The sequence below is a fragment of the Petaurus breviceps genome, unplaced genomic scaffold (genome assembly GCF_028583685.1).
Source record: "Petaurus breviceps papuanus isolate PSGF00001 unplaced genomic scaffold, PetGlider_PUasm1.0 221, whole genome shotgun sequence".
Classification (NCBI taxonomy): domain Eukaryota; kingdom Metazoa; phylum Chordata; class Mammalia; order Diprotodontia; family Petauridae; genus Petaurus; species Petaurus breviceps.
The window spans coordinates 1,217,086-1,235,632 of NW_027185877.1; the positions used below are offsets into that span (position 1 = coordinate 1,217,086).

At 35.7% G+C, this 18,547-nt stretch overlaps 1 protein-coding gene across 3 annotated transcripts in view; it reads left to right on the forward strand.

Annotated features, from left to right (window-relative positions):
- Nucleotides 1-18,547, forward strand: part of PPFIA2 (PTPRF interacting protein alpha 2) — a 737,051-nt gene that overhangs the window by 470,555 nt on the left and 247,949 nt on the right. The gene's annotated exons all lie outside the window — the stretch shown is intronic.

Genomic DNA, 18,547 nt, shown 5'->3' on the forward strand with positions numbered 1-18,547 from the left:
TTTTGCTTTTAAATCATTATGTTCCTTTGTTTCTAAACGCCAAAATCCTTAGTAGAACGACTTTTTATTGAATAAAATATATTGCTCATAGGTAGTTTCCCCATGGGTATGGAAAACTGCATGGATGTATTTTGAGTATAGAGTTTTCTCTTTCAGTTTCTCTTCCTTATATATAAAGTTATTTGTTAACTTGGAAAGCAGAGGATATAATCTTGGTGCCATATTGAGATTTCAGGTTAATTTCCTCCTACTTCCTTTTTTTCTTTCTAGTGCTTTCACTCATTCTTCAACTTCTCAATTTGGGAACACAAAGAAGGATATGCATTTTTCTATTTGATAGGAAATTTCAATGATTTACACAAATATTTAACATATTTCCCTTGAGCATTGATGGTCAGCCATCATCAGGAATTAACTATTAAAAATTCAAAATAGCCAACATTTATATAACATTTACTATATGCCAGGAACTATAGATTAGAGGTTATTTTTATTACATAATATTATGAAATATGATAATATAATAAACACAAATAACATTGATATCATTAGAATATTTATGAATTATGATTATAATATGATGGAATTTTATCAAAGAGCCAATACTTAATCATTTAACTCATACTAAAATGGAAGCTAGAAAAATGAACTAGGATAGGCTCTCCCCCACCTCAGACATGTATCCCAAAGTGGCTTAATTGAGAATAGGCTGTATTTCTGACATTTCCAATGATTTTCTATTCCATATTTCATTTATTCTAGAAGAGAAATTGAATATAATGTTGCCCAAGGAAGGAAGCATTGGAAACTTTAGGGACACAACAAAACTTTATTAATTTTAGGGGCAATATAGTGTAGAGCAGGGGTGGGGAACCTGCAGCTTTGAGGTCACATGTGGCCTTATAGGTCCTCAGGCCTTTTGACTGAGTCCAAGTTTTACAGAACAAATCCTTTTGTTAAGAGGATTTGTTTTATGAAGTTTGGATTCAGTCAAAGGGCCATATCTGAGGACCTAGAGGGTCATATGTGGCCTCAAGGTGGCAGGTTCCCCACCCCTGGTGTAGAGGAAGAAAAAAAATATATAGACCTTCAAGTAACTGGGTTCCAACTCCAATGTTGATAAGGTATTCATTCTTTGACCCTTAACAAGTAATTAACTTCTTTGAACTTCAGTTTTATCATTTGGAAAATGCAACTAATTCATCAATTGTGTGTGTGTATGTATACACACACACACACACACACACACACATATATATATATATATATATATATATATATATATATATATATATATATATATAATTTGCTTTTTGGAGGGCAATTGGAGTTAAGTGACTTGCCTAAGGTCACATGGCTAGTTTTTGTATTAAGTGTGTGAGGCAAGATTTGAACTCAGGTCCTCCTAACTCCAGGGCTGGTGCTCTATTCACTGTACCACCTAACCACCCCTATATATATTTTTTAAAGTACTGAAACTCTAAGAAAGGGCAAGTAAGAGAGAAATGAAGGTACTGGAATCATGTAAGAGTAGTATGAGAAGTGCTAATAATCAGTAAAAGTGGAAGTTGGTGAAGCCAACTAGGGAGAACAAAAAGATTTTTATTTTGTTTTGTTTTTTTCCCCAACCATAGTGAGAAAAAATGGAGGATCAAAAAAAAGTTTAAAATTATTGCTTATGGTAAAGCATACCATGATAACCAATGACAAGGGGAAGGAACCACTGATCCATTCATCAGCCTACTGTTTTTTCACCAATGAAAGAGGACTGGGAAAGACAACAAATAAGGCCATTAAGGATGTAATGCCCAGGACGATGAAGGATATAATAAAAATGCACTTAGAATGCCTTTGATGAGTTGAAGTCATTTGACTCAGATGAAATAAGATCATTGGAGAATGACTGAAGTGGGCAGATGTGATTTCTGATCATTGGCAATTCGCTTAAAAAAAGCATTAAGAATGGGAGAGTTACTTCAGAACCTGAGAAAAGCAAATAACATTCTAGTTTTCAACAAAGGGATATCTGAAAACTTTGCATCGCTGTGTGTGTCTTTGATTCCCAACAAAATTCCAAAATATTTTAAATGATAATTAATGACCATCCAGAAGAGGGAATGTTGATTACAAAGAGATAACCTGGCTTCAAGGAAAAGAGAGAGAGAAAGAGAGAGGGGGTGGGGGAGAGAGATAGACACATAGAGGTGGCTAGATACAAAAAAAAAAGAGAGAGAGAGAGAGAGAGAGAGAGAGAGAGTAACTGTATAGCTCACTAGTTAAAGTTTTAGGGGAATTATATAGCTATGGTTTACCTGGATATTAGGAAAGCATTTTAATAGGTCTCACAGGCTATTATGAAAAAAAAAAGAAAGTTATATAATAGCACAATGGATGGATTCTGAATTGAGTGAATGGATAGATCCAAAATGATTTAAAGTCAACTTCAATCTTAGATGAAGGTCTACAGTGTAATATCCTGAGAATCCATGCTTGGCCCTATGGTGTATTAGACATAGATATATACATACATATGGATACATGTGTGTATGTGCATGCATGTATGTGTATGCATATATGTATATATAGAAAACCCCAAGAACTATACATATGCATTTTATACATGTATTGCAAATGAACTTCTCTTTTATTCAATTAAGTTTTTGAAAATTAAAAAATATATATTTAATGGTTTTTAATATTTACATATCTATATGATCTGATATACATATAATATAAATTATATTGGTGACATGCTTATCTAATAACACAAAGCTGTCACGAATCACTAATATGCTGGATAATCATCAGGATTTGGGAAAATCTTAACTGAGCAGAATGTTGCACCAAATCTTGAATGGATCTTTCATTTCTTCACATTGGGTATTCCCTCTATAAGTGCTGACCACAATCTATTCATGCCTTTTTATCTCATATGATTCTTTAAAAAAAAATAGGTAGATAATTCACCAAACAGTCTAGAGACCTTGCTCTGATTCTTTTTTGGATACTTTTGCCACCATTGGACTATTTGTCTACCATCTTTCGCTAAAGCTCTGTAACCAGCCACATTCTTTTTTCAGGCATTCAGGACAGTAGTGGTGTCTTTTATTCCACTTCTTGAATGCCAGTTATCTTTGCTAATAGGCTGCAACCTCAATACAAATAATGAGAATTGTTCTAGTGCCCCACTGAAATTTTGCTTATATGAATCATATTTTTCCTAACTCAAAGCAACATAGGATCTCTGGGGAGCATTTGTGTTACAAAAGATATTTGCAGCAAAAAAGCTCCTTAAGATAATTGCTTCTACCTTGAACTAGTTGGGTTCATTCTTCAGAGTGACCATTGATGTTACTAAATTAACTTTTGTGCATCTCATTGAGGTAAAATTGATCACAGTGGGCATCCACAATGTAATTTGAGAATAATAACTTCCATTTACCAAAAAAAAAAAAAAAAGCTTTAGTGTTTAAAAGCACCTTTATATACATTATTTAATTTTATCCTCACAGCAATCAGATGACATACTTAGGATAATAATATTCATTCCCATTTGGGGGGATCAGGAAAGTGAGACTTAACCAGTGTCACATGGCTAATTATGGCAGATTCAAGGATGGAACTCATGTTTTCCCACCACTCCTCCAGTTTCCCCATCAGTAGAATGTTAAGTCTTCTCAACAGTAAATATATATATGGAGAGTTCAACTTAATTTTATAAAACTCTGTTCATATATAAGATGTTTTTAAAACACTGGATTGTTTTTAAGCATATAATCCAAAGAAACATAGAGATGACATTGAAACTTTATATACTGTTGTATAGAAACTTCATTTGTTGAAAAGTATTTTCTATACATCTGAAAATTTGAAAACCTGGGGAAAAGTCACAGTAAAGAACAGTACAAAAAGAATTGTTATATTGAGCTCTAAATTCCATTCTTCTCTAACATTAGGCCACATAATTTTCATAATTATTCAATTTAAGTGCAAAAATGTATTATTCTAAACTAATCTTGTAAAACAGATTAAAGGAAAACTTCTCAAGAAACATGCAATGAAGCCTTGTTTACGAGTTGGCCTTTTTTTTTCAAAATGCATTTTACATTAAATGAACAAGAATCAGCACATTAGTTACAAATCTGTTGACAGTTTTATGTTGTTTTAATTCATGTGGTTTTATTCTAGACATATTACAGACTTCCAAGTGTGGATTTCCAAGTCAAAATGGCATTTCCTTTTATGCCCTTTCATACATGTCCATCAGTAGATCTGGTCCATAAAATAAATTGAAAAGCAAAGGACAGCTTGAACTCTTAAATGTCATTTAAGTTTGAATTGTATTACATGCCCAGGCAAAATTAATTTTATCTGTTTATACCAAGAATGAGAGCAAGTTTCTAACTTGAAATAAGCTCTTCTGGACTAATTTACTTTTTATATGCAGAAGTTATGTCCATATTATGTTTAACATTGTACAAATTTTGATCAAGCATTTATTTCCTGCAGTTTCCTTGCTACCAAGCTATTAGGTTTTGGTTCATATCCTTTATTTCTCTGGTGGATCCCTAGGTTCATCATTTTGGTTACTCTCTACAGTGGTGCAAAAGAAAACCTACTGGATTTTTTTTCTCTCTTTTTTTTTTGGAGGGCAATTGGGGTTAAGTGATTTGCCCAAGGTCACATGGCTGGTTTTTGTGTTAAGTGTCTGAGGCCGGATTTGAACTCAGGTTCTCCTGACTCCAGGGCCAGTGCTCACTGTTACACCTATTCGCCCCCCCCCTTTTTTTTTACCTTGTGAAGTTAATATCTCTGAATTTCCCTACATCTTCTCTAGATCATCTACCTAGTGCACCAGAAGGCTTCTGAGTCATTTTCATATATTATTGATAGTGCAAAATTTATCAATCTGCTATCACTCTTATTGCATGGCTAGCCCACTTCTTTTTCTGGCCATGTGGGTTGATATGTGGGACATTAAAGGGTCGTGTTAGTTGTGTGATCTCTGAAGTCTCATAGCTTTATATGCTATGATCACATGTCTTTTATTGACAAAAGTCAGCATGTATAACAAAGTGCAACCTTCTTAAATGCAACACATTTTTTTCTGTTGTCCTTTGCATTGCATGTGATTTTCTTTCTTCTTAGACTGAAGTATTTCATGTGTGACAAACATAAAGCATTACCAGGATGACATTGATGATAAGATGAACTCATAGCTGAGAGCAGTTTGGGATCATTTAAGTCATTGTTCACTTCCCCAAATGCAATCTGGACCAATCCTTTCCTCTTGCTCAATTCTAGATGCATTTTATTGTCCATTTGAAATGGTTTGCCAAAGAACATGTGTCAATGGACATAGCTGATTAGCTGTCCACCTAAATGTTTGTGATAATTTAGGGGATGTCCCATGTCCGTTTGCTAGCTTACCCTATGTGGATTGTTAGACTTGTCACTTTTAAGTGTGAATTTCACAGATGAAGCCTTGTAGTTTTTCAGAGTCCAATTTCATCTTCACAGGTTTTCTCTCTCTCTCCCTCTCCCTCATATGTATGTGTATATAGACACACATATGTGTTCATATTTAGATATATTTATGTATACACATGTATATTTATGTATGCTCATGTACTCACAAAATCACCTGGAGATCCTTCTACCAGGAATTTCTCTACTACATAAACTTTCATTCATTTTCATCTCATTAGACAGCATTTATTAAGTGTCTGCTATATACCAAATACTATACTTAGATGCTAGGGATATGAAACCAAAATTAAAACCAACCTTTGCCTCAAGGATCTTATATTCCATTGGCAGAAAAGAACATGTTCATAGATATTTAAATATGAAATATAATATATCCCAAAATATTAGTGCACATTTAAGCTTCAATAACACTAAGACTTTTGGAATATCCTGTTTATGCAGAGTGATTTCTGAAAGGTGACATTAACTGGTAAGGTGTGGGAGGGAAGGATAGGATCCCAGGGGAAGCTAGCAGTTGAGGGGAGTCTTTAAGTAAGCTAGATCAATTCACAAGACAGATGTTGGAGGGATGTTTTTCCTGGTGTGGGGAACATGGAGAGGCCTCAAGATGGGAGATGAAATCTTCAGTATGAATAACAAGAAGCAAAGAAGTTTGACTGAACAGAGTTCATGAAATAATAATATTCAGAAACCCTGGAAAGATAGGATGGAGCCCAAATTTCAGGGTTTGTTTTTGTTGTTGCTATTGTTTTTTTGTTTTGTGCTTAACCAAATACTTTTATTTGTTGAAATTTTGGGTTGGGCTTGAAGTGAGAAAAGCAGTCATGGTCTTGACATACTGAGGCCTCATGGTGCCTATTGTGTTGATGTGTTCTGAGGAATCATTCCCATTTATCCCCTGCATTGTCACCACATCTCCCAGTGAATGTGTTATCATCTCTATGGTGGTAGCCTGGGTAATTTGGTGGCATCTCATTGGCTAATTGCTAATCTAGCCAAACTCAACCTTCTTTTTGGACCATAGTTAAAAAAATAAGACTGTCTAAATATCCCAGCTATAACTTCAGTAAGAGGGTGATCTGTGCAATTTTTTTGTCATTTGGTAAAGAATATAAACCTTTTAGATATTAAAGCACCTTTAACCCAAAGATTGCCTTAACTGATCTGTTGGAAATCAACTTCCTTAAACATTTGCACCATGATCAAATTTTTGCCTTTATTCTAAGTCAGTATTTTTTTTTGCTATACACTTATGATAATTAACTGATGTCAGACTATATGCCTGCTTGCCCTAAAATGTATGCCGAAAGCATGAAAGCTATATGAGCTTCTCTGACGCCAGAGAATAGAACTCAGATGTATCTTATTTTCTATTTTTCTTTCCCCAATGAATTTAAGGAGTTGAAGAAACTTTACTCCTATTCTCTCTCTCTCTCTCTCTGTCTCTCTCCCCCCAGTGTATGTGTATGTATGTGTGTGTGTGTGTGTATATATATATATATATATATATATATATAATTTAACAATATTCTGTTTTTTTCCAAATACATGTAAAGACAATTTTCAATATTCATTTTAGAAAGATTTTGAGTTCCAAGTTTTACTCCCTTTCTTCCCCCCTCCCTGTAATGGTAAATAGAAACTTGAAGATCTTCCCTGCCCCTTAATAAGCCTAAATTGAACTTGAGGCCCTCCCCTGCTTTGAAAGTAAACTCTTCCCCCTGATAGGTTGAATGTAATCACATGGAGTCTGTGATGGAGGGAATTTGCTGAAGGGTATAGCAGAGCCACAGGAAGCTTCCCTGCTGTGAAGATAAACTCTTCCCCCTGATAGGCTGAAAGTAGTCACATGGAGCCTGTGGTGGGAGGAGTTTGCTGAAGGGAAGCAGAGTCCACAGGAAGCTGGTCAGAGCTAGGCCGATTCTGGAGGGAAAGGACACTCATTAAGGAGAGAGGTGTGTGAATAAATATTGATCTCATATTGGTTTGCAGGAAGTCTTGTTTTTCAGGAAGGCACAACTTTTGTGACTTTGTAGTCAAGTGGATCAGGAGGCTTAGTCACTGGCTTGACCCAGGAGAAGAAGGCTATACCTCTGAGGAGAGGTTTTGCTTTGAGGCTCACTTTGGGAAGAGTTGTGTGATGTGGCCATATGAAACTCTGGGCAGCCATTGAGCCCCCCCCCCACCTTTTAAAACCCAAATGTTGGTGCTTCCCTCTCTGGCAACTAACTAGGTATGGATGTAATGGTCAGACAGCTGGAAGCCCTGTCTGCTGAACTGTGTTATTTTCTCTTGTAACTTCTGTTTGTATTCTCTTTAGTTCAGGGTGCTGACTTTTTCCCCTGATCTAGGTAAATGATATGTGTTGATTGATTAAAGTAATATTGTTAACCCTTTTTTAGTTGCTTTACTTTAGAAAAGCAGATCAAAGAACGTGTGCCAGCAGCCATCCTGGGTATGCTAGGGTGCTTGCTTCTATATTCCCCAAGACAGAAAGCAATCTCATATCCTATTCACTATATTATAAATAATTGAATAGAGCCTAAATGGTAGATTAGAAGGAGGGAATACTCATCAGAAAATCTGGAGTAGGGGAGGAAAAAATCATATTAAATTATTTTCCTGGTATAAGTTTGCATAGAGAGAAAAATAGGGAGGTCTATGGACATTGAAGCCTTTGGGCTGGACAGAAGTATTCTGTGGGGAACTTTTTGTTCCAGGTTAATGCTGTGTTGAAGGGCAAGAAGAGGTCTGATACGTAGCATAGAGGGACCTAAACCTGTGTACAGTGCAGAAAGAGGTACCATCTCAAAGCTGTATTGATCACTGCCCTGTTCCAGGACACAGATTTAGGGCATTGGGAGGAGGAGGGACAGGAACCAGCATGGAGGTATTCCATTCCAGAATGAGGAGCAATTATAGGTTTTAGCCTGAATAATGAGTAGAAAGCAAGTTCAGAGGTAAGCAGTGTGTGTATAGGTTGGACTCCAGGAGAGGAGCCAGGTCTCAGTTCCAGCATTTAGCCCAATCTTAACCCTGCATAGGAACAGCTTAGGCAAGAATCTCAATCAAATGAGTTTTGTAGAGCCTTCCACCTGGCTGGAAATAATTGAGTCTTTTTGAATTCCAACTTAACCAAGTTTACAGGTATGTTGCTCAGACCAATCCCAGGTCAAGAACTTGAAGAATTTAGTGATTACACTTTATTTTTGACACACTACTCTGGGTACACTCCAAGCTTCAAGCTGTCCCTGAAATCCAGAAATAACAGAACATTTAATACCCCAAAGAAGCAGCAACAAGACAAGCCCAAACTTTCTAACCAAATGTATCTAAAATAGAGACTGGCCTTGACATAAAGTCCAAAATGAGGCAGTAGGCTGGAAGAAAAATCAAAGATTCAGACAAAAAAGTATCCCATTGTAATAAGATTTTTTATGACCAGGATGCTCAGACAAATCCAGCAGCAGATGAGATTCCAAAACATCTACAAGCAGAACCTCAAAGAAAAACACAAATTGGGCACAAATTCAAGTATAATTTCTAGAAAAGATGAAGCTAGAATTATTATTTTTTATAGGTGAAATTTTGAACAGTAGAGGGAAAACTAGAAAATTGTTATTATTATTAAGAAGAACTAACATTCATATAGCACTTTAAGGTTTCCAAAACATCTGGTTTCATTCTGATGACAATCCTGAGACGTAGGTATTATTATTATTGTCATTTTGTGAAAAAGGAGACTGAGGCAAATAGAGTTTAAGCAACTTGCCCAGGTTAGCATAACTGCTAAATCTCTGAAGTAGGATTTTAACTCACACTTCCTGGCTCCAAGTTCAACAGTGAGTCCACTATACCATCTAGCTGCCTGTTGTGGAAGAAATGAGAAATATGGAAGAAGAAAATAAAAAGAAAACAATTAGCTGTGCACAAAGGATACAAAACTTGAACAAAACAATACTTCCTGGAAATTAGAATGGCCCAAACAGAAACTAATGACTCCATGAGATGACAGTGATATTAAATAAAACTCAAAAAACTAAAAAAAACAACTGACCGGGGAAACAATGAAGGGGAGATAATTTAAGAATCTTTGAACTATCAAGTCATGATCAGACACGAAAAAGAGCCTAGAGGTAATAGTTCATGAATTCATTAACAAAAGCTTTCCAGATCTCTTAGAACTAGGGAAGAATTGCAAATAGAAAGAATTCACTAGTCACCCCCTGAAAGAAAATCCCAAACAAAGTCTTGAGTGCTTTATATCCAAAATTGAGAGTTTCCATGTCAAAGAAAAAACATTATAAGCAACTAGAATGGAAGAATTCAAGAACCAAGGAGCCACAACCAGGTTCACACAAGATTTAGCACTTAGAACTATGAAGGAGCAGAGAGTTTAGGAGTCAGACTTACATCCAAGAATAATTTACTCTAGAGAGGAATTCTACTATTTCTTGATGTTCTTATAAGAAAATTTCAAAGAGGAAGAGGAATACATGGGAGGTAGAGGGAGATAGAGGAAGTTTAGGGGAGATTATCTCATGTAGTTATTGTGAAAAATTAGGTTTTGTATATAATAAAAACAAGTGGGAAAAGGTTGGGAAATCCATTAGGCTTTCACTTTTACCTCACTCTAATCAGAAAAAAACCCTGCCTCACACATATATACATACATGTATACATACACACAGGCACAGAGCTAAGCACAGAAATACTTTTCACTAAATAGGGAAAGTTGTGGGAAAGAAAAGAAAGAAGACTAAAAGGGAGGGTAGCTTAAAGGAAAGATTAATCCCTAGCAAAATAAACTCTAAAGTTGTACAAATCTTTTGTAGTGGCAAAGAATTGAAAATTAAGGGGCCACCCCTCAATTGCAGATTTGCTAAATAAGACAGGGTACATAAATGTGATGGAATGCTGTTTTTTTCTTCAAAAAATGTGATGGTTTAAGAGCAACCTGGGAAGACTTACATGAAGTGAACAGAATAAACAGAATAATGTATTTTAAAAGCAGATAATTTTGAAAGATTTTGCCATGATCAGCACGGATGAGGAAGCATAATTCTATAGGACTCATGTTGAAATATATTATCCACCTTCTAATAGAGAAGTGAAGGACTCAGAGTGTAGAATAAGACTTTTTTTTGGCTGTAAGAAAATTTGTTTTCTTTGATATATACCTGCTTATAATAAAGATTTTGTTTTTCCTTCTTTCTCAGTTGGAAGTAAAAACAAGGTTTTTTGCTACCTAGGGGGAAAAACACATAAAATACAATTGAAAAACAATTGATATATTAATGACTCATGCAGTGGGGTAAATGACTCTAGTCTCTTTAATTACTAGGATATCATGTACAAAGGGGGAACACATTTTCCATAATGATATTTACATTCTAACAAGCTGTATGTTCTAAGGAATTTAAAACCAAATTTCTGTCTCCTTTTGGAATAAATCATGTTTCTGCTTCTTGTGAGGAAAAAAAAAACCTAAACTGAGAAATGTGTAATTTATCTTAAATGCAAATGAGAAATAAGGGAACTACTGAAGCTTCTTGAGCACAGAAGTGACATGATCAGACCTCTGTTCTAGGAATATTTGTTTGTCAGCCCCCTGGAGTATGAATTGGATGAGAGAGAGACTGGAAGAAAGGAGACTGATTAGGAGCACATTGCAGTATTCCTGGGGGAAAAAGTAATAAATGCTTGAATGGAAAATAAAGGGATGTGAGCTGTAGAAACTCTAAGAGCTCTTTACTTAAATGACATCACAACTCAGGGTGAAAAAAAGTACAAGATGAATGAGATTCAGAGAGATAGTAATAGAAATGTAAATCTGAGATTCTATCCAAATCTGAGAGAGTGCTGTGTAATAGACCTGATACAAAAATGATAATGGTACATAATTCCTTGAGGAGGGAGGGGACGTAGTTCTCATTTTTTTATTTGCCTAAAATGCATTATTCCCTATTTTCCTGTAAGTTTTAGCCTCTAAGTATGTTCTGTTAGATAAATTATCTGGTAACTTCAAATTTGACAACTCCGTGCCATTGTAAATGTATATTTCTTTTTCTGCTTTTGCAAGCACTTCTTACCCACCTACCCACCCTGTTTTTCTGAGCCACTTGTAGCTTCTCTCACATCTCAAAGCAAACTATTTTTAAATAACCAATGATATTCTGAAGCTTTGGGATTTATACTTTTGTCAAAACTTGATTTTTGCCTTTGAGTTCTTTTTCGTTAGGGTCACCAAAAATAATGTCAACTTGTCTTAGGGCTTTCATTTTTTTAAATTTTGTTTTTCATTTTGAACTCAGTAATCATCAGCAATCATTAACATCTCAAATCACCACAAGAAAGAATTTTCTAAAAGAACCAGTGCACTTATAGCAAAGAAGACCTCCATACAATACAATGTGTACATCTGTGTATTACACACACATATGGCATAAATATTTTTTCTTTTTTTCTCATTCTCTCTTCCCCTTTCTTTTCTGTATGCAATTTTTAAGTTGTCTTAATGATCCGATCCTTTTTGCCTTGTTATTACTACGATGCCACAAGTACGTGCCCTACATCATAGCATATGTACAGTTGAGCAAAAATTTTAAAAAGGCATATATGAGAATTCAGGTCTGATTCTGTCCCTCTAACCCTTCACCTCCTTATAAGAAATCAAAGATATGCCCCATCATCAGTCTTTTAAAGCCATGGTTGGTCGATGCTGTAGCAGCAAGCACCCCAGTGTCCCCAGGGTGCCTGCTCACACAGGTTCTTGGATCTGCTTTGTTAAAGGAAAGCAACTCAAAATGGGTTAACAAGCTTACTTTAATCAGTCAGACATATATCGTTTACCTTGTTCAGGGGAAAAGGTCATAACTTCAAAGTACACAGACAGAATTATCAAGACAGAAACAGATCAAGTAGACAGCTTTCCAAACTGTCCAGCCATTACATCCATACTCAATCAACATCTGGGTTTCAACATCTGGGTTTTTTCAAAGGGGGGGGGGGGTGGTGCTCTGGACAACGGCTTCCCAGAATCCATATCAAATCACAGAACACTTCTCAAAGTGAGCCCCCAAAACAAAGCCTCACATCAGGGCTTATATAGCCTTCTCCTGGCTCAGAGAATGTAACAACCTTATTGACCCACTGGCCAATCAAAAAGTATCTACTGAAAAACAAGCCTCCCACCCCAGGCTCCAGGTGCACTTTAGCCTAGGGACAGGGACGATCTTTAAATTTGCATTTCCATTACAGATGCTTTAGTTGACTTTCTGGTTTATTTTAGAGCTGTTTCCCCTCATGTTTTTGTAATACGAATTTAAATTGTTCTGGTTCTGATCACTTTATTCTACATCAATTCATACAAATATTCCCAAAATTCTCTGGTTCTAGCAGAGGCTTCATTTCTCAAAATACAATAAAATTCCATTACATTCAGATGCCACAATTTGTTCAGCTGTAGTTCAATTGATAGACACATATTCTGTTTCCAAGTCTTTGCCCCCCACACACACAAATTGCAATCAATATTATTTTATATATAAATACTTTCCTTCTGTCTTCATCCTTATTGAGATAGATACCTAATAGTAGTATTACTGCATCAGAGATTATATTTTTAAAGTTTAGTGAATTCAGGCATATAATTCCAAATTGTTAGCGTGAATAACTGAAACAATTTTCAACTCTACCAGCAATATATAGTATACCTGTTTTCCCATAATTCCTCAAGCAATTGTTATTTTCCTCTTTTGTTCTCATTTGCAATCTGTTTGGTATGCAGTGGGACCTCAGAGTTGCTTTGATTTACATTTTTCTTATATTTAGTGACTTGGAGCATTTTAAAAATATGCTTGCTGACAGTTTCTTGACTTGAGAGCTGCCCATTCATATCCATTGACTCATTACTTACCAAGGCTCTTTTCTTCTTATGATCATATGAATTTTTATATACCTAGAATAATAGATTTGCGATTTCATGTGAAATTATGGTCCCCCAATTCTACTATGTTGTGGAAATATTTGTTTTATTTCTTAATTTCAGAATAAAATAAATATTTTTTAAAAACCTAGAATAGCAGACTTATGAAAGAACTATCCTGTAAATTTATTCTCTCCAAATTGCTTCCCTTATTTTAAGTGCATTTATCTTACTTATACAGATTTTTTTTTCAAACTTGTGTTTGAAAACAAAAATGCTCATTTAGTTTTTCTGAGTATTTCTTTTTCTTTCTGAGATGAATTCTGCCTCTTGCAATAGTTGGAAAAGATACTATTGTCCTTTGTTCTGCATTTTAAAAATTATATGAATTTTGGTCTTTAGTCCTATATCTTTTAAGAGTTTCTTGTGTTACATGATCTAAGTTGCTGACCTAATCCTAATTTCTACCAGAATGCTTGTACATTTTCTCAGTAATTTTTATCACTTAGGGAAGAATGCTTTCAAAAATAAAGTAATATTGTTCATGACATTCTTTAGATTTTTAACTCGTATATAAGAGGCATTATGGCATAGAATCAATAAATATCTAGATGTGGAGTTTGGAAGACCAGGTTCAAGCCCTACCTCTGACCGCTTTGAAGATGGACAAATAGCTTAAGCAATCAGGGCTCCAGGTGATTCTCTAAGAATACAGCACAATTTCCCAAAAGCAGTGGAGGGAAGTTCTTTATGATTTCAGTTTCATGTGAAATTTATAAAATTTAAATAAACTTCTAAAATTTATATTGAATTCCATTTTATAAATAAAAAAATGATAAATACTTGTTTGAAGATTTTATCATTTGGTAAAGGTTTTTAAATAGTATTTTTACTGTGTTTTACTGTAAATAGCTTTTACTGTGTTTGCTAGAATAGCTTAATTTGACTGTTATTCAGTGTAGGATAATCCTAAACCCAATCAATAGGAAATTGGTGCATTGCTAGTTTGCCACTGCAAGACACTCATGTGTCTCACGTCCTTACATTCCCCTCTTTCCTCTCTTCACTACTAGAAAAAGAGATTGTTTTTTGTTCCCACATGTCTTTAGGGAAGTCGTTTTGCTATATGGAACTTGAAAGGAGAAATCAATCTTCAGCTTCTTTTTAATACCACATGTTCAAAATTAAAGCATAATCAGGCTTTGTTCACATAGAAGTTGGATGTAGTAGGAGTTGGCCTATCTCCAAAGTGGACAAATTTTCAGGGGCACCAAAAGATTCTTTACATTTTTTGATGTAACTCCTTATTTTTTTTCAGTATTGTCCAACTCTTTATAACAATATTCTGAGTTTCTTGGCAAAGATACTGGAGAAGTTTGCCATTTCCTTCTCCAGTTCATTTTACAGATGAGAAACTGAAAAAAAAAAACCAAGCTTAAGAGATTTGCTCAGGATCATACAGCTAGTAAGTGTGTGAGGCCAAATTTGAACTCAGAAAGGTAAGTTTTCCTAACTTCAGGACCAGTACTCTATCCATGTGTGCCACCTACCTGCCCCTCCTAACTCCTTATTGGAACTGTTTATTTTTGCTTTTGGCCTGTAAATGCTAGGTCTAGAAGTCACAAGGGTGATGATGTCAAATAGTATGAACATAGGTGTTAGAAAACAAGAAAAAAGTAAAAGTAATTGAATAGCAAATGAGAACCCCAGTAAAAATTACCCTCCTCATTTTCATGAGCTACAATTCTCATTCTTTTTTCCCCATCTTCAGTGTTTAATTTTTTTTTATTTTTCAAATTCTTTGTTAACTTCTGATATACATTATTCATTTCCTCCAGATTTTGAGTTACAAGTTTTCTCCCCATTTTTCCCCTACCCACCACCCCAAAATAGCAGTTACACAGGATATCCCCTCCTCCAATCTGCTCTCTCCCATACCGCCTTCAACTTTTCTAGTAGGGCATGGTGATCTCTATGCCCCAGTACCTGTATATCTTATTTCCCAATTACATGTAAAATAGTATTAATAATAGTGTGTGTGTGTGTATTTGAATGTTTGATTTTAAAACTTTGAATTCCAGATTCATTCCCTTCCTCCCTTGTCACCCACCCTTACTGGGAAGATAAGCAGTTCATTATAGGATGTACATGTGTGGCTAATGCAACACAAAAACATAGTAGATATATTGTAAAAGATTGACTATATTGCCCTCCCTCCTATCCCACCTCCCACTTGTTTTATTCTCTAATTTGATAACGTCCCTTTTCAAAAGTGGGTGGTTCTAAATTCCCTCCCCCCCCGCCTGCCCCCCCTTCCCTCCTCCCCCCTCTGATCCCCCCCCCCCCCACTCTACTGTAGGGTGAGATACCCTGTTTAGTGTGTATTTCATTCCCTCCCCGAGCCAAATTCAATGAGAATAAGGTTGATCAATTCCCTTTTGCCTTCCTATTCTTGCCCTCCATTGTAACCATTTTCCCTTGCCTCTTCTATATGAGATGCTTTACCCCATTCCGTCTCTCCCCATCTCCTCTCATTATATTCTTCTTTCACCTCTTAATTTCATCTTTTAAGTATCATCCCTTCCTATTAAATTGGTCCTGTGCCCTCTATCTATGTATAACTGTAAACATATATACACACATTTACATATGTATTTATACACCCGTGTACTGTCCGATATATATTTCTATTCCCTTCAACTATTTTCATACTGAGAAAAGTTTTATCACTTACGATTATCATTTTTCCATGTAGAAATGTTAATAGTTCAACTTTGATAAGTTCTTTATGATTTCTTTTCCATGCACTGACCTCTCACTTTGTCCATAGCATCTATGTGTTGATGATTCTGGACCACCATAGCTGCTGGTGATCAGGATTCCCTCCAGCCAGTGGCTGGTCAGGCCGTCCCTGGGGCTAAAACCTCTGCATTGGGCTGGGCTCCTCCTCTTTCTCCTTCCCTCCCTCCTCTAATCCCTCCTTCCTCTCTATCTGTCCACATAGGGTATCATGTCCTTACCTGTGGGTACTCTGCCCAAAGGAATATAAATTTTGAGCACTGAAATCCTAGAAGATATCTTGGGGTTTGGGGATTAGATAGCTGGCTTGCTGGTCTATCCTCAGTGGGAGGTTAGCTTCTCTGTGTCATTTTGTGGCTTCCGTAAGCTCCAAAGTTTGTTCAGAGTCCCCTTTTACATTGATTGGAGGTGGTGGGAGCCAGAGCCGTAGGGAGGTCCTGTTTCTACTCCTTACAATTCTCATTCTTAATCAATTACAATGCTTCCTTCTAAGCTAAAGGATACCCACCATAGCTTCAAGAAAGTCAGAGATAACATCAGTGATAAAAGGAAGCAAGAAATGGCATTTTGGGGGAGAAGAGAGTCAGGAAGTAAAATAAATTATCTTGATGTGTGTTACTAAAAATTTAAGTGATTTTTGAATAGGAATTTTCTAGTGTTAAACTTTCTGATGGATTTTCATAAAAAGAATTATAAAATTTATGGGAAGATTAAACACATTTTTAATCTTTATTTTAATCCAGACTTTATAGTTCTTCTGATTTATGGATATAGTAAATAATAGTTACGTGATAAATTTTTTTTTTTAATGTGCTACTTTGTCATTCAGAGAGGATATGGTGTAGGAGACAGGGATGTGATGCTGGAGTCAAGAAGGTCTAGGTTGTTCAAGTATTAGCTTCATGTGACTCTAAGCAGATAATTCATATTAAAAGTTGCCAAGACAGTTCTTAAAGACAGAGTTTGTTCTTTACAGAATTGCCTATACCAATTACTGAAACTATTTAGTAATAGAGGAAAATGAAATTTAGAATTTAAAGTGATGGTGGAAAGCACGTAGAAACAGATCTCCACAGGTCACATACTGACTTAGAAAACCACAGATTAATATTCTATGTGGTCTTGTATTTATTTCTATTTTGTTAACCATTTTCAAATTATATTTTAATCTGGTTGTTGGCAGGACTCGGGAGTTTTGCAGCAGGAAGCATGATTGTCACATCTCAGATTATGGTTCCCACCAATTCCTTTTTATTGTAGATTTGTAGGTACTACTTAGATATTATGGACTGCTTCGAATAAGTTTTTTAAAGGTTTAGATTTTTCTTTTGACTTTAGATAGCTTTCAAATATAAGCTTTTCCTTGTCTTTTCCCTATATAGCATATATTCCTTTAGGATAAAACTATTATTGTCTTCATTATTCGAGTGCCTACTTATGTTGGCCTCTATTAAACTCTCTTGTATGAAGCACAACCTTGAAACTGTAGTGAAAAGCTAGTCAGTTATATTCAGGTGTCATTGAAAGGAAAATCGATAGCCCCAAATGGTCACCTAGTGCTTCTCTTGCTCCTAGCATAAAGGCTGATTTAGCTCACCTGCTCATTATTACCCTCTGTGATCTGAGTAATTTATGTCCACCATACAATCTAAGCTGGTTAATGTCCTGGTAAAGATCTCTGTCCAGATTGATAAAGGTTTAGTTGGTATCCCAAGTCAGATATCAAAGCAGAGGATATAGATCTCAAATTGAGGTGGCATGAAGAAATCTGAAATCCCTTGCTTCGTGTGTGTTATGTGTGTGTATGTGTGTGTGAACATACATACATGCCCATGTGTGCTTGCTTGCACTCAGTGCTGATGTCAAAATATTGATCTCAATGTGACTATCTAGCAATTCCATGCAGTGTTAAGATTCAGGGAGAGCTTGTTGTAGTATCTCCTAATGTAATTGAGAATAGTAGTGCCTGGGAGGTGTCCACTATCTAGAAGAGCTCATGGGATACTCCCAGAGTTCTCATTTTTCTTGTTATTAGTATTTATCACAGGGAGCACTTGTTACAAAGCATACACAGCTCTTTCCTTTGCTTGGTAAAATCCAAGTGAATGACTGAAATCTTAGAACTATGTCCTTAGCTCCTTCCATTCTTGGAAATGTCCCTGAATGACCATCATAGCCTTGTAGAATCATAGGTAAAAAGATGGAAAAGAACTCAGAGACCCTCTCTTTTCCCCCAATTTACAAAATAGGAAACAGGGTTAGGGAATTTAAATGACTCTCCCAAACTCTTACAAGTAATGTCAAAGGCAGGATTTTTGTGCTTATATATAT